Raw genomic sequence first — 16,382 nt, forward strand, 5'->3', positions numbered from 1 at the left:
TAGCGGGAGAGAGAAAAAGAGATGGGTTGATGTTAGGAGTGTTCAAATAAATCAATGGATCGCGAAAATTGACCAAACCGAACCGATCGATTTTTTGAAAGTGTCGGTCCGAAACGATTTGAAAATGTTCCAACTGCGCAGTTCGCAGTTTGAACATTTGGCGGTTCGGTTCAAAACAGAACCACCCAAAAAAATTATATAATTAAAAAATTAAAAATATATTAATATTATAAAACCCCAAAACCCACCCATTTAACCCTAATCGCCATTTTCCATCCTTTCTCTACCCAACCCTCCATCGCTGTAGCACCCTCTTGGCCCTTTCCATTTTGATCGCCAATTAGCCCCAACCCATCCCAGCCCCCCGTCGTCGCAACACCCTCTACTCTCCCATTCTGATGGCTGATCGCTGATTGACCCCAACCCCCCACCGTCGCAACACCCTCTCATCTCCCATTTTGATCGCCGATTGCCCCGTTTTCTTCCTCGTCCCATTGTCGGAGAGCTTGTGCTATCGCCAAGGCTTCGAGTCTGTTCAAATTGTCGTACCCTAATCGCAATCGATATGTTGATGTTGCTCTCTCTCTCAATATTATGTGTACGTTGTTTTATCTAATCACAATCGGTTATTGTGTGCTTTGCATTCATTCAACAAACTATCAAACTTGTCCCAGGAACTGTCGAAGCAATGAAATGACAAATCGTGAAAATCAAACTGAATTGAACTGCATAATGCAATGTTGTTCGATGTGGTTTATCTGCACCAAATCAAACTGCTCGGTTTGATTATGTATGAAAACCTCATGTGCGGTTCGACGCATTAAACCAGCCAAAAACCGGTCAGATTGAATCATGGACACCCTTAGTTGACGTGGGAAAAATGGTCTCTACTATCACGTGGTGACCTTTTATTCATTCTCATTGCATGGTCAACATGTGAGCCATCTCTAAACTTGTAATTAAGATTATTGATTGCCATCTTAGTGCCACGTCATCAACTCCGACGAGATTTCTATCAAAAATTTTAAATGTGACTATATTATGAAGATAATCAAACATTAGTAATCACATTGCAAAAAATTGAAGTTTAGTGACCAACTTACAAATATGTCAAAAATTTAGTAACTTTTAGTATCATTTACCCACTCTCATAATAGTGCAAGCGCAACTTTGTCGTTAGATCAAAACTCATCATTTATTAAAATTTGTTTTAAAAATTAAACAACTACTATAAACTGCCAACCCTTGAAAACAAATATTTACTTAAATTTTTTAACTTTTTATCTACGTGTACATGATACACGAACAGCCAGTGTAGTTACATATGATTTAATTTTAAAAGAAATTAAATCACAGTGGCCTAAAGTGTTTATGATTTAGTAGTCTAATCACTAGCAGTCATGAGTTAAAACGCCAGCAACCAATACTGAACTTGGGCCGATTTAGTAGATTGAGGATTAATATTGTTGCCTAGAAAAATAGCCGAGGGGGGAATTGAGTTTTTTAAATAAATTAATAATTTTAATTATTTTAAAAATTCTTAAATTTGTGATCTTAATATGTGATAATTGCAGTAAGATTAATAACAATAAAATTACACAACCACAAGAAAAATTTATAGAGGTTCAGTTCTAAAGAACTTAATCATTTTTCTAACTAGAAAGAATCAACACTAACTTTTAATTGGAACTAGAATCAATATACAATCCCTTGTTTAAGAAAGAACCACTAGCATACTACTAACAAATATAATCTCCTCACACAACAAGTGAGTAAAATGATCCGTAAAAATAATAAATTTACAACCAGAGACAATTACGAACAAGTCACCAACAGAATTCCACCAGTCAGCACACTTCTAGAATTTCGAACCTTCTTACTCTTGTTTGAATGCTCTATCAAGTTTGTTTTCTTTTGAACCTCCATACTTACCTTATATATATACATCTTCCAAACACACTAGCCACTAAAGAAAAAAAAATATAAAATTTGAAATTCAAAAAATGTTTAAGGTTTCTCAAACAATAAGAAAACATGTCTTACCTTTAATTCAAAATAAATTTACTTTTTACGTGTGAAATCAAGATTTGAAAATTCAAATATAAGTTTTTGAAATATAAATAATTAAAATATGAAAATATGTCTAAAAGTAATCTCCTTTAATTGAAAAAAAAATTACTTTTTGTATGAGTAAGAGAAAATATGTCTAAAAACAATTATTTTTTAATTCAAGATTTGAAAATTCAAATATAGGCTTTTGAAACATAAATTATTAAAAAAAAATGTCTAAAATCAATTCTTCTTTAATTCAAAATAAATTTACTTTATACATGAGTAAGAAATGCATTTATCAAGATATGAAAATTTAAATATAAACTTTTGACATATAAATGATCAAAACAAGGAAACATATTTAAAGATAATTTATCTTTAATTCAAAATAAATTTACTCTTTGTACTCACTTTTAATTCAAAATAAATTTATATTTTGCATGAATAAAAAATACATTTATATCATAAAAATATTTTTGTTAAAATCAAAATCATATTTATTTACCTTTAAACTTAATAATCTTCCTCTTTTTGTTATCATTCAAATCATATTTAACTCTTGAACTTATCAAATATGTTACTCATGTTGAATCATCTTAATAATCTTCCTCTTTTTATTATCATTAAAATCATAGGCAACATAAAATTACCCCCACTGGCAATATATCTATTCCATCCTTAGATTTGTTATTTGCAGATTGTACACAAATTTTTGAAAAGCAAAGAAGTCCGTTCCTTGGGCAGGTCATGCCACTTAATTAATTTTTAGGGGTCCCCTTAAAGTTATTTATTCAATAATATTCCCCTGACCCAATTCCCCATTAAGTGGATTTGGTCTTTGGTTCACAAAGTCTTACAATTTCAGTCATGGTCTGGTCCAGTCCAGTTTAAATCAAATAAACACTCTATACATTTTGACAATTTTTTTTAATTAATTCTCAATAACTAATTATTCAGTTATTTATTCAATATTAGAGTTAATTAATCACCCTAAGATAAACTTAACCAAGTTAAGGATAATAATTTAACCAGCTAATTAAGTTTAAACTAACTTGTATCTTCCCTTTTTAAGTTGGCCCCACCCTTGGATTGGATTGGGTATTCACTTTGATCAACCCTAGTTAGTCAAATTTGAGTCTTAAATTCTTAAATTAAGCATGGACTTTTATTCAAAACAAGGAGCCCACATATTTAAAATTCCTCCCAGCCCCCTTTTTAACCCGTTTTGGACCTAAACTTGAATTGATCTTTGAGCTTTCTTCAAAACCTACTTAATTCGTCTAATTTAAGAGTCCACTTTTTATTTAAACTTACTCTCCAACTAGTTTATTAATCTTTATTATCTTGAGCACTCCCTCGAAGCCCACATTCAACCCATTTTTCTTACTCAGAAAAGTTCAAATTAAGCCTAAATTTTTTCTACTCAAAATTACTTATCTTGGAGACTAAGGGTCCATTTGATATTGGATTCATCATCACAATCCCATTGAGGTGAGTTCGATATCACACGCAATACGTAGAGTCTTTTAATTCTTCCAACTCAATTCAATTTTGCAAAATTTAGGGCGTAACATCACCACTTTATATTATACCCTTTTTAAATAATTTTTAAAATTTATAATTTTCCATATATCCCTAGCTAAAATATTCGCTCATTTTTCGTTAGCTTCCTTCTCTCACTTAGGAGAGATTTTTTGACCACCACAATTAGGAGGAAAGCTTGTTAGATATTTTATTCTTCTTTCTCTTCTTCTCTTTTCGAGTTTTAACAAATCTAGAACTATGAGCCGCCTTGAGAAATAGAGGAAGAAGAAGAAGAAGAAAGCTCACCAACAATTGCTTTCAACTTTTGGGCCAATAGCATCACCCAATTTGAATTCAACCAACCCAATCTAAAGACTTCATGCCCAAATTTCTTTTTCTTCTTTTTCTTCTTCTTCTTTATCTTGTGTGTATGTGTTAGGAAATTCTAGTTGATTTGGAACCCATCGATTATCTAAAACTCAAACCTTAAACCTAAATTCACTCGTTAATGATGTATTTTTTTTTTTTGAATTTTTATTTTAAGTTAATTAGGATTTAACATTTTGACTTGTTATATCTCAAACTTAGTTATTTGACATTTTAAGTGAACTCAAGGTGATAAATGAAAACGATTTCAATCTTCGGGTAAACCTTTTCTCTTAAAAATACTTACGAAATCTGACACATTTAATATTTGGCTGATTTTGTACGATTATCAAAAAGGTGCATTTTGTATTATCTTAAAAGAAGAACGTGATGTGTGTATATATATATATATATATGTTTTTGGTAGTTTAGTGTTGCTATGTGACATGTAACCCCATTTTCAATTAGATAACGTTTGTTAACCAAGATATATATAGATCGAAAAAGGTAGAATATAGAAAGTATCTCGGACAAAAGTATTTTTTATTGTATTTATTAAATTTTTTGAAAAGAAATCACATGACTTTTATCCTAAACTTTCAACATAAATTTATCTTTTCCCCTTTTGGATAACTTATCTTAAACTTTACAGATAAATTATCTTAATAGAGTCTTATTTTACTCATTATAACAAACACGACCTTAGTGTAATGTTTTTTAGGAATTAGGGGATCGTAATACATACTATAGCTGACCTTAAATTATTTTTGAGACCATTTGATAAAGAAATTTAAAGATGAAACCCACTAGAGATTAGTAGCAGCCTTGAATTACTATATATGATTAAAGTAATTAACTTTTAGCTGAATGAATGGCAAAATAAATTTTATTAACACAATTGCCCGCATATTTTATTTTATTGGATTGATTTCCTAAGTCAGAAGTGGTGTTATTCACTTGTAAACCTAAAGCTTAAATTCCAAGACAAGTGGCGGAGCCAGCCACTCTATATATACTTTGGCATAGTTAAAATTGTGTAAAGTTCAAAACCAATTGTAGTTTGATCCCAATAAAATATAAAAATTTAGATTGACCCCAAGCATAGAAAATTACTAAAAGTAACTAAGAAAAAATGTTATTTGTAATTTGTTAAATCCTTTGATTTTATGTTTAATTTACAATTAGTGTAAAAATATGTTTGAAATAGTTACAAATAAATTCTTGAAGGCTTAATTTGCAGATGAAAGATTAGGATATATATTTGTTAGTTAATTGTTTCCGATTTGTGAGAAACTTATTAGTTGGTGACTTGTGGGTTAATGTGAACTCGTTTTAATTGGGTCTAACACTTAAAAGAGTAATGTTATTCGTCTCCAATAGAGATAAATAACGGTGATGTGACAACTCATGTGAATTGTATCTGTTAGACGTCTTTTCATCTTCCTCGGACAACTATAGATGAATAACATTATTCAATCTCTAATTATATTAATATATAATGATATAATTATACAACACTTAATAAAATATAATATATAGTTAGTTGCATTAATAATGATGCAATTAAGCTTTTGTTGAAGTCAAATAATAATACAAGATTAGCCTCCAAAGTTCACCAAAAACTGAGTTGCATTGACATGCAAAAGAAGTGAAGGAGAATTGAAAAACGTTGCAAGAATAATGTGTGGGGTTTGTCCTCTCCCAGTGACCAAATTTCAATTATTTTTAACCACCTTTGACCTTATCCTTTTCTTTCAGAATAATTTAATTATGGCCATTTCCCCATTGCTCCAGCATGCATGCTTGTAATTAATTTCAGTGCAAACTTAGAAAAAATAAATTAAGATTCTAATCAATATTGTTAATTAATTAGTCCTGGATTTGGTAGTTTGATTTGAAAAATGAGAGCTGGTCGGCAAGGAGCTGACTTTTCTAATTTTCCCTTAATTTAAATGGTCAACTGTCGGGATCATTGAAATTTGAGTTAATGTGGATCAAATATACATATATAAAAGGCTAGAAAGCAATCTTAAGAAGAAATTGTCCAACATAGAATTTTGTGTATGCAAGTTACATAAAGGGGTGTGAGTTAATAGTGGGTTGTATCTTATAGGTAGGTTATTATAAGAAAATATATAGTTGATTTGAAATGGGGTTTTAGATAGATTTTAAGATGAATTTTTAACCATAAATGTGTTTTTAAATAAAATTTGGGTCGCATTTTAAAACGTATTTTTATTGTCTATAATATGAGATGAATTTATAAACAAATTTTAAGATGAATTTTTCACAAAGCCAAAACTTTATACAATTAAGTGCATTTTTAAGTCAGACCAGACAATCTCTTATATGAGTGCTATTGACTACATCATTTATGGGAATTAATCCTAAGCTAGTTCCTCTTGTATCATGGGGCTAATTGCATTAAAAATGAGAGTTTTTTTTTAAATATAATCGTAATACTCTTTTAAAATAAAAAAGACAACATCTTATAAAACGCAATACATAATCTTCTTTTATTTGAGGAATCACAACCATATATATATATATATAATTAGTTGATATAAACACAACCAAATGTTGGGGAAAGTATTTTGAAGAATTGAAATCAAGAGCATAGTAAAAGAGACATTTGAGATTGAATTCAACCATTTAAATCCACAATGTTTGAATAGTGGACAGTACTGTTACATATACAATCAAGGAGTATTTTTTTCTTTTTTTGCTTGGTATCAAGAAGTATATTTTCAGTTTAATTAGTAATATATAGAATGGATAAATAATTCATTTGAAGGATCTAATCCTAGGCATGAGCGGATTAAAAATGCTATTAGCTGCTAGCTAGCTAGGCTGTATAGCTAGAATTAACTTCATTCAATATATCACATCAAATGATTAGTAGGCAAAAGATGAGACAGGCCAACTCCACAGTAGTCCTGTGAGGCATGAGAACTCAATCAACAGCCAATTAGCTTTCACACTCATAATTATATCACTCATCAGTAAAAAAAAACCTATTACCCCTAAAGTGATTGTAAATTATAGACATGACACTGCCACAATTCTGTTAAAAAAATCATACATATATATATATATATATCCAAACTAAGACATGGATGATCGGTGATCACAATCCACAAGCAGCAGAAATTAATAATCAACTCTGCACCTTCAGATACCCATTTGATGAATCAGCTTTGTGCCCTTTTGCAGGGCCAAAGTATCGCTAACAATTCAAAGAAATCAAAGCATTGTATATATGTAAAATTTGCATGTTCTTCTCTTCTTCCCAGTGGTGCCCCAATAATTCCAACTTTTCCTATATATGTGAAATCATATATATATCTTCTTCAAAATGCTAAAGAAACAATACCCAGAAAGAAAACACAACCCACCACTACTGCAGACACTAATCTTATATTAGTGCGAGTCAATTGTAATTTAAGTAAGGAAGTATTACTGATCTTAACTTCACGAAAACTCTGTGACCACGTCCAGGCGTTACTGAGCCAAAACGAGCAATGTCTTGTGTGGGATCTAGCCAACTTTTGACTGCATCACTATCGATGGTTAATGTCGTTGTGCCTCTGGGAAGGCCCTGAAGGTGGTATTGGCATTCCCTTGGGCAAGAGGCCATACAAGTTACTCGGGGACCTGGGAAGAAGCCCATGCTGAGCCTTGAGGGGTCTGGTGTGTCTGATGCCATGAGCATGATCAGAGAAAGAGGCAACCATCATCAAAACCAAGCACAAAAGGGCCTGGATTCTGATACCCATTTCATCAATCTATAGAAAAATCAAGTTAGCTAGCATATATCTGGAAGAAAAGATCAGAAACTGGAGAAACCCTAGAGAGAAATTGAGGAGGATGAGATCAGAGATTAATAGTGAAATTATTATATTGGAGGCATGTGGGTTGATAAATATATGGAGAGAGAGGGAGAGAGGGACAGAGAGAGAGATGATATATAAGTAGTAGTAGGGTTTAATTGGTGGGTGGCTTGTGTCTTAAGGAAATGTTGGGTGGTGCAGGAAACATGGTGCACTAAATGCAGGGTCAAGTATATCCATTCAAAGAGCTTAAATTGGGTGTGGGTTCTGTTCATTTTATACTTGGATTTATCTAAAAATATCCTTTAATTTTCCCTTTATATATATTATTGCATTCAAAAGCTTTTAGGAAGGACCATATACAATATCCCACGAGAGTCTTGGCCTCTTGACTGAATAAATTAAGGGTAAATTGTATTCAATTCTTTTTTGTAGTTTACTTCGTTTGTATTTGTAAGAAAACTCTCCATGATTTAAATGTCATTGAAGGTTTCCTTTTTTTCATTAACCTCCCTAGCTCCATTAAATCAAAATTTTCAATCCCTAAATTCTACTAGGACCCCTATGGCATTGGCCACCTTTCAACTAGATCTTTCATGAGTTGTTCTAATTTTTTTATAATTTAAATTTAATATCAAGAACAATTTATTTAATAACATTAATTATTAACTTAACAAAGCAAGCAGTCTATATAAAAAAATCACAAAAATAATAAGACATCTCTTCACAATTAACCCAAATCGCATATACTTTGAGTGTAATCTATTCTTAATTATACTAAAAAATATTGAATCTTTGAGAGGAAAGAAGAAGAAAAGAGGGAGGAAAAAGAGGGTATGATGTTGGAAGTTTTAGGTGGGTTTGTGGACCCAATTGACAATTAATGTCCGACTGGTGAACTGCCACTGCTACATATGTTCATAGTCCACATATCATGGAAGCCTATATGCCTATATATATATATATATATACACACACATACTTTTATTAATTAATAGAAAAATTAATATACAATAAAAAATAATAATAATAATAATCTATACACTTGATGTTAAACAAAACACTTTTGGCTTCAAATATCCTTAAAAACCACAGCATCTTCCTTAATTAATTTCTTATAGTAGAATATATATATATATGATGCATGCCATGCTTGTCCTTTGCTGGACCCATTTTCATTGCCAATAAAGTCATCGTCATGCTTAATAAGACTCACTGTGTTCGCTTCTTCCTCCTTATGTACCCTTTTCTTCACTCTCCCATCTTTCTTTTTTCCCCCTATAAAGTTTAATTCCTTTGATCTAAACTGATAATGCAATGGTACGTAGCATTTTAGGATCATAATTTACTTTAACAAACCTTATATTATATACTTATACTCACTGTACTATTATAATATTTATTTATGTTTTGGACAAGGAAGTAAGAGCACTCAGTAATTAAGACACATTAAAATTAATTATTCATGATCATACATGACATATAATCGTGTAGTTTGTTTACCACTGGAAGACATAAATGATGGGGCCTATATATGGATGTAGTAGGAGCTCCAAAGAGGCAACCCCGGCCACTGACACCCTCAAGGTCAAGGGTGTGACAACTAAGACTTCGGAGGATTACTCTAAAAAGACAAAAAATAAATAAATAAAACTAAATATTCTTCCACACTATTATTTTTCTGCAACTAATAGTCGTTTCAAACCCACCCACCCACCCTATAAGAATTTTTAGTTTTAAAGTGGTATAGAGGCAGCTTTGCCTTTATTATTTTGGCTATTTTTATACGGTGTGTGGGGTTTGGTAGACTAGATCTGATTTTGGTTAGGTAATAATAATAATAAAAGGTTTGCTTCTTCAAGTAATTCATTGAATTTCTAGTGTATGAATAATAGTGATTTATATATTGTAATAATTCTAGTGTATCATCATACTTTTGTGACATATAGTCAATTTTATTCAAATCTTATTACAAATCGATCACGTGTAAAAAGAAGTGTACGCGAAATTTTTTTAATGATTCTCGTATATGTAATTATGTTAATATTTAAATTATTGAAAAGTATCAAACTATATATTAAAAAAATCTACCACATAAAAATGTGACAAATTAAAGACCATATTTAGACCACCTCCAACCCATCCCCAAATTTGAGGTGAAATCCTCTCTAACCCACCCTAAATTTGGAGTAATATGTTTATCTCCATTTTGCTCTTCCATTTTAAGATAACAAATTTTAAGTCCTTTTGTATAATTTTTTATATATATTTACAATTTTTATTTACTTATTATTAGTATTAATAATATTTAAATAATATTAATAAATTGTAATCAATTAATAAATAGCAATTATTAAATGTACTAAATTAAAAAGTACTAAATAATAATTGATTAATAATTATTAAATGCACCAAATTAAAAAATAAATAAATAAAAATTAAAGACACAATAATTAGAAATGAACCGAATAAACACTACAACATCATACATCTTGAAAACTAAAATTGATCATTTATGAGATGAATATACTAAGTCTGAGAAATAAGTTTTCTAGTATGTTTGATTTTACGTTTGTGCAGTGAAAGTTTTTACATTATATGTAATAATTTTTTTTTTAATTTTATCACGTTCAATGTAATGTTTTATTATGTTTTATTAATTGAAATAGTAAATGTAATATTTTTATAAAAATATTATTAATAATTGAAATTTTGTAGTTAATTGCATAATTTCTAGGTAGTAATTTAAGTTGATATATAATAAGTAAGTAAATAATTTTATAAATAAAATAAATATTTATAATAACAAAAATAAAGAAAAAAAAATATACTATTCCTTTACCCCCAAAGATTGAAGAGAAATTAGGTCTTACCTCAAATTTGGGGCAAAGGGTTGGGGATGCCCTTACACTACATATAAAAGGGTTTAAAAAAGAGGGGGGGGGGGGGGGGGGGCATTAGGAGGAGGAAACAGAACCCATAAAATGGGCCGCAACAAGGGGCCATGGCCATGAAACCGACCAATTGGTTTGATTCAACAAACTTTGCGACCATGGGCTGATGGGCATCCCCAGTCTCAAAAGTAGAAATATGTAAAGTAATTTTTAATTAAGAGGGACATAAGTACAAGCCTAAATTAAGATAGAGATTCGAGAGGTTCATATAAGCCAAAGAAGTTAAGGTTTGAGAAGTAAGCCCTAGGCCCAAAATTCAGTGTAAAATCCTTTAAAGATAACAAGCTCATACTACATTGTCTTTTAAAAAAGTTCACAACTAGATTAATATCTAACCCTTCATCTTAGCCTTTTTCGACTTTGCTGAAAATCTCTATAAAGGCATATTTTTTTAAAAGTGAAGTACTTTATTAATTATAAATTGATTACATCACTATTATGTTATTTTCAAATACAATAATTGACTTAAGTGTCAAAAAATTTATCAAGAGATTGACCCTCGCCATAAGAATTACATAAGGATTACTAGGAATATTTTTAAATTAAAAAACAAAATCAATGAAGAGCACAACCATTGTAGGAATTGAAGATTATAGCCCTTTGAGCTGGAGAGCACACACTTACGAATTGACTGCTAGATGTGTAATATTACTCATGCCATTGAGGAAATTAACTCTTCAATTGATGGGTTGGCTTCGTTAGGCCATCATAGTCCTTGGAGTCGGGTCTTCGTGTGTGTCTTTTAGGCCTATTGGTGGACACATTAATAATTTGTCACACTCATACATGCACAAAGTCAAATTTTGAATTTTAAAAATACTAGAAGATCACGAGTTGGACTGGAGAAAAATGATTGGACTACTACCGAGATCTCATGGCCCATTTAATCCCACAAATTGGGCCTAAAAGTCCCTTCAATAAATTTCTTTTAACATACAATTTTCTCAGTATTCTTTTTTACTATTGGAAAACGTATTAATTATTTTTGTAATTTTTTTTTCAATAATGATCTAGACCTTAAGTAGATTTAGAGATGTAAATAAGTCACCAATTAAGCATTAACTTCATTTATATACTTGTTTTATTAATTATATTTAAATAATCCTTACGTTGATATGGCATATCCCCTAATTAACTTCATTTATACCCTTATGCCCATCTAACAAATGGGTCCTATAATTAACCTTAAACCCATATCCCTTAATTGTAAATTTCATACTTTTCTAATTTTATATGAAGTTAATTGGAAACCTAAATTTGTATTTTTTTTTAAATAAAATAACAAAGGGTATTTTGGAAATCATATTATTATCAAAGTTTCATAATCTCAAAATGACTTATTTGCTTAATTAATTAGTTTAGTTCCAGTTGGGTTTGTGGTGGGGATGCTAGATATAGCATTCTTGCCCCTACCCGAATTAAAATAAGTTAAAGATAACCTAACCTCGACTATAGTCAAGATTGGACCCCCTTTCCATCAAGATAAGGTAAGACATATCCTCACAAGTTTAGATCATTTTACCAACCCTAACAATTACGAATATTTTTTTAATTATCTATTAATATTAGTATTCTTAATCTCTTTGCTCTTAAATCTTGCTTAAGTATTGTAGATTAACACTCAAATAACGTGTAAGCCTTAATACTTGTGACTTTTCATTCTTATTTGTGATCATGTAAGGTAAAGATATCTTAATCTTCACATTACTTCCCCAAAAATTATGTATAAAACTACCATATTGGTATCATTTATAAGTTGATTAAAAGGATGATAAATTTGTTTATTGAATTAATTGTACCCAAAATTGTTAATTTTGATAATGGGTTAATTAAGCTCTAGGAAGGTAGTGTGATTGACCTAATTAATTTTTTTTTTGGGTATGATCACAAAAGACTTAAAAGATATTTAATTTGACTCATAACTATTATTTTGAGAGGGTAAGTCCCTCACTCTTGTCACCTTAACTCTTTAATAATACATAATTTAAAATTTTATATCTAACATTTTTTAACATTATAAATCTAAATTATCTTAAAAAACATGATGAGTTTAAAACTCATTATAAAGGTTGCCAACTGCCACATTTAAACCAGCCCGGAAGAGCAGCTGTCATCTCCATTTCCAAAGTAAAAAATAAAATAAGGGTTTTCTTTAATTATGGAAAGTTATTTTTTAGCCCAAAAAACTAGATTTATATGTTCAAAAAAAATGATCGCGATGTTCTAATTAATCTTAAATAATTGTACATGATTATATTATTATAAATTAATTAAAAATAAAAATGCCAAACTTGCTATTTAGTGCATGGAAGTGACGTTAATTAATGATTTGAGAGAGAAAAATAAAGAATAGAATAAGAAAATATAACTACTAATCCTAATCAATCTATAAACCTAAACAAAATTTCAATTTATATAATCAATTCATAATTTAAGTGAAATCCAATTCATTTTTGAACAATAGAAGCATATTAAAGGTAAATTTGATATTTATAATAATAGAATTGTATGTAATTATTAAAGATTAATTGGGGCATTATGGTCATTTTCTTTTTTCAATATATAAATTTAATTTTTTGCCCAAAAATTGATGTCAAAATGGCTTTTTAGTAAAAATAAATAAATAAATCTATAAAGAGATATGACTCATAATTGAGTCGTATTAAATATTTAGGGCGTGTGATTAGAAAAACCCATAAAATAATAATACAAAGAGGTGAAGTTGTGATTTATGGATGATTCAAAAATTAAAAAAAAAAACATTTAATAATATTTTTGAACTATAGGAATTTATTTTTTATTTTATTTTTGTAAGAATATAGTCTTTTCTTTGAGTTAATTGAAGGAAGACTTTTGAAAACAAGTAGGAGAAGACCAAAACATTTTAGTGTGAGACACATTTTCTATTTTTTGCTCGAAAGACACACAATGATAATGACTATCAAGTACATTAATGTTTTTTTTTTTAGATTTAAATACATTCGTATGAATGATGTGTTGCCACGTTAGTATCCCGCGATATGGATGGTAAATTATTTTTCTTTGAAGTCTAAATACCTCTAATTAGTTAGTGAGATGTTAATGACAATGAGAGAAAATAAATATTTTATTAATTGATAATAAATATTAAAAATAAGATACAATCAAGTAGATGATGAAAAAGTTAAAGCCATTAGGGAGAGAAGGTAAGGTAAAGCATCCAATGTAATAAGATGTAGAGTTTGGTAATTTGAACGGGAGAGTGGAGTTTGGGTAGGCTGAAGGTTGAAGGTTGAAACTTGAAAGTTTCAAATTGGTTTGCTGGGTCAGAGTCAATTTCGGACACCTCTCCCCCCCCTCTCTCTCTCTGTCTCTGTCTCTGTCTCTGCAACGAAGAGTGAGAAAGAAAGACGCGTGTGGGTGTTTGTGTTTGCTTTGTCTTCTTGCGCTCGTGCCATCCTCGTCACCAATCTCATCGTCACACGCGCCGACACGCGGCGTATGTGTTTCATTCCTCGCGAGTTTGACGCTATCAATTTTTCTTTCATCACCTCTCACCTTAATTATTATTATTAACAATTTCTATCATGGATTTATATAGATTGAAAATATTACTCACCCATATTTTGTATTATGAGTTATTCTATCAACTTAGTTGTGAGTAAAAAAATAATCATCATAATATAGTCAATAATACGATGAGTCCCGCTATTTGTACAGAGAAGCCTGTTATTTGTACAGAAAGAAGTTTCATAGGTGGGTTTACAAGGCGAGATATCGCGATGTATCACTATTTTTGTTCACCCCTTTCCTTCGCCATTGCAACCAACCACCTATCATCGCCCTTCTTGTTGTTGTTTTTCGCCTTAGTCGCCTCGGCCCTCTCGTCATCGCTTCATTTCATCTCGTCGCTTTCGCCTCGCCTCTTCGCACCCCTACAACCTCGTGGTGAGATGTGAGCCGATTGTTGGAGGGTGCAACAGTGAGGAGGCGAAGCGACAAGGCGGCAAGAAAAGGCGGGGTGACAACGAAGAGAAAAGACAAGGTGGCTAAGGTAAAGAACGACAGTGAGAGGTTGGTGGTTGATGGTCGGTTGTAGCGATGAGGATGTGGTGGCGGCGACGAGAGAAAGAAGAAAGAGATGAGAGGTTGTTAGAGGGGGAAGGGACAAAATGGTCATTGAGAGAGGAAATAAATTAGCAAAATCGTCATTTAATGACACTTGCAAACTATTCTGTTAAACTTATTATGTACTAGACCGTCTGAGTCCAATCTCGGCATTCTCCTTAGGCCCAATCTCAGCCTTCTCTTTAAGCCCAATCTGGTCTTCCTTCTGGACCCCACCTTGGCCCAGCGCCAACATACCACAACATCATTGCAATCCCACTCGATATCCGTACAGTAGTCCCAAATCTTGTTCTCATTAATAGCAGATCTCATCTACATTAATGGGGTCATGTCACCACCATGCTAGAGCCAAGGTATGTTCTGATTCCTAATCTATTGATATATTATCTCTCTTACTTACTCGACTGTTGGAGTGCTTGTAGGTGTCAGTCCCTCTTCGGACGAACCAGTTGCTGGAGTCTTTATAATTTTTTAGTATATGAGAATTTTCTTTTTTTGGGCATATTCTTTATAATTTTTCAGTATTTGTTACTCTATTTAAGACAATTACAAGACTTATATATACCATTGCATGTATTATACACTACAAGAAAAGGAAAGAAAAGAAAATTACATTTATATAAGTTGGCTTGAGTAGGAGGGGGACCCTACAAACAGCACAGCAATATGAATATGAATAAGAATATGAATATAGGGCAGGCTAGGAGGTGCAGTTAGTCATGGAGCTGGTGGTTTAAGAATGAGAATGGTTGGACTTGGACCCAACCCAACCCTTGATTGATAGTCAGCCACGTGCCCCCTGCTTTGACTCCCCACCTACTTCTACTCGTGAGACTCATGCAATGATCTACATATATATATACTCATTTTTTTAATTAATTTAACCTAACAAGTTACAAGCAATATTGATACATTTATAATTTTTTTCCCAAATTGTAAATTGCATTAATGAGTTATATTTTTAGTGTATTTATATTTATAGGAATATTATTTGATTGAATTAGGAAGATTATTATGATGAGGAGGAGTCTGTAAAAAGGGTAATTAGAATTTAGATGATGGCTCTATGGCATTTTTGAGTCATTTATGGGTTTAGTTAAAGAAATAGTAACTGGCCAACCAATAAGTGACCTAACTAAAACCTACCCCAATTCACTTGATTTCTATAAAACCAAACCAAAAAAAAAAATCATTAATTAATTTATCATCGATCTGTGAATTGAAATGATTTAAAAATACATATTTTTTGTAAGCTCACACGAACGATGCTTATGGTTTGTGAAAAATTTGTAAACGGCGGAGAAATTTATCCAATAAAATGGTGTTGGTTTGGAGGTAGAAATTGTGGATTTGGAAGCAAATAAAACTGTTGAGCTGTGGAAAATAATTTTAAATTATTTTAAAAAAATAACTCCACAAGGGTCCAAGTCGGGGTGTCACGTGCCAGCCGTGTGGAGTGTATTTAATTCCAAAAAATCAACGCTCAAGCTCAACAGCACGATGTCCATAAAATCGTTGACCAATTCGACGTCACTTCTCCCATTTGACC

Source organism: Diospyros lotus, chromosome 8 (genome assembly GCF_014633365.1).
Source record: "Diospyros lotus cultivar Yz01 chromosome 8, ASM1463336v1, whole genome shotgun sequence".
NCBI lineage: Eukaryota > Viridiplantae > Streptophyta > Magnoliopsida > Ericales > Ebenaceae > Diospyros > Diospyros lotus.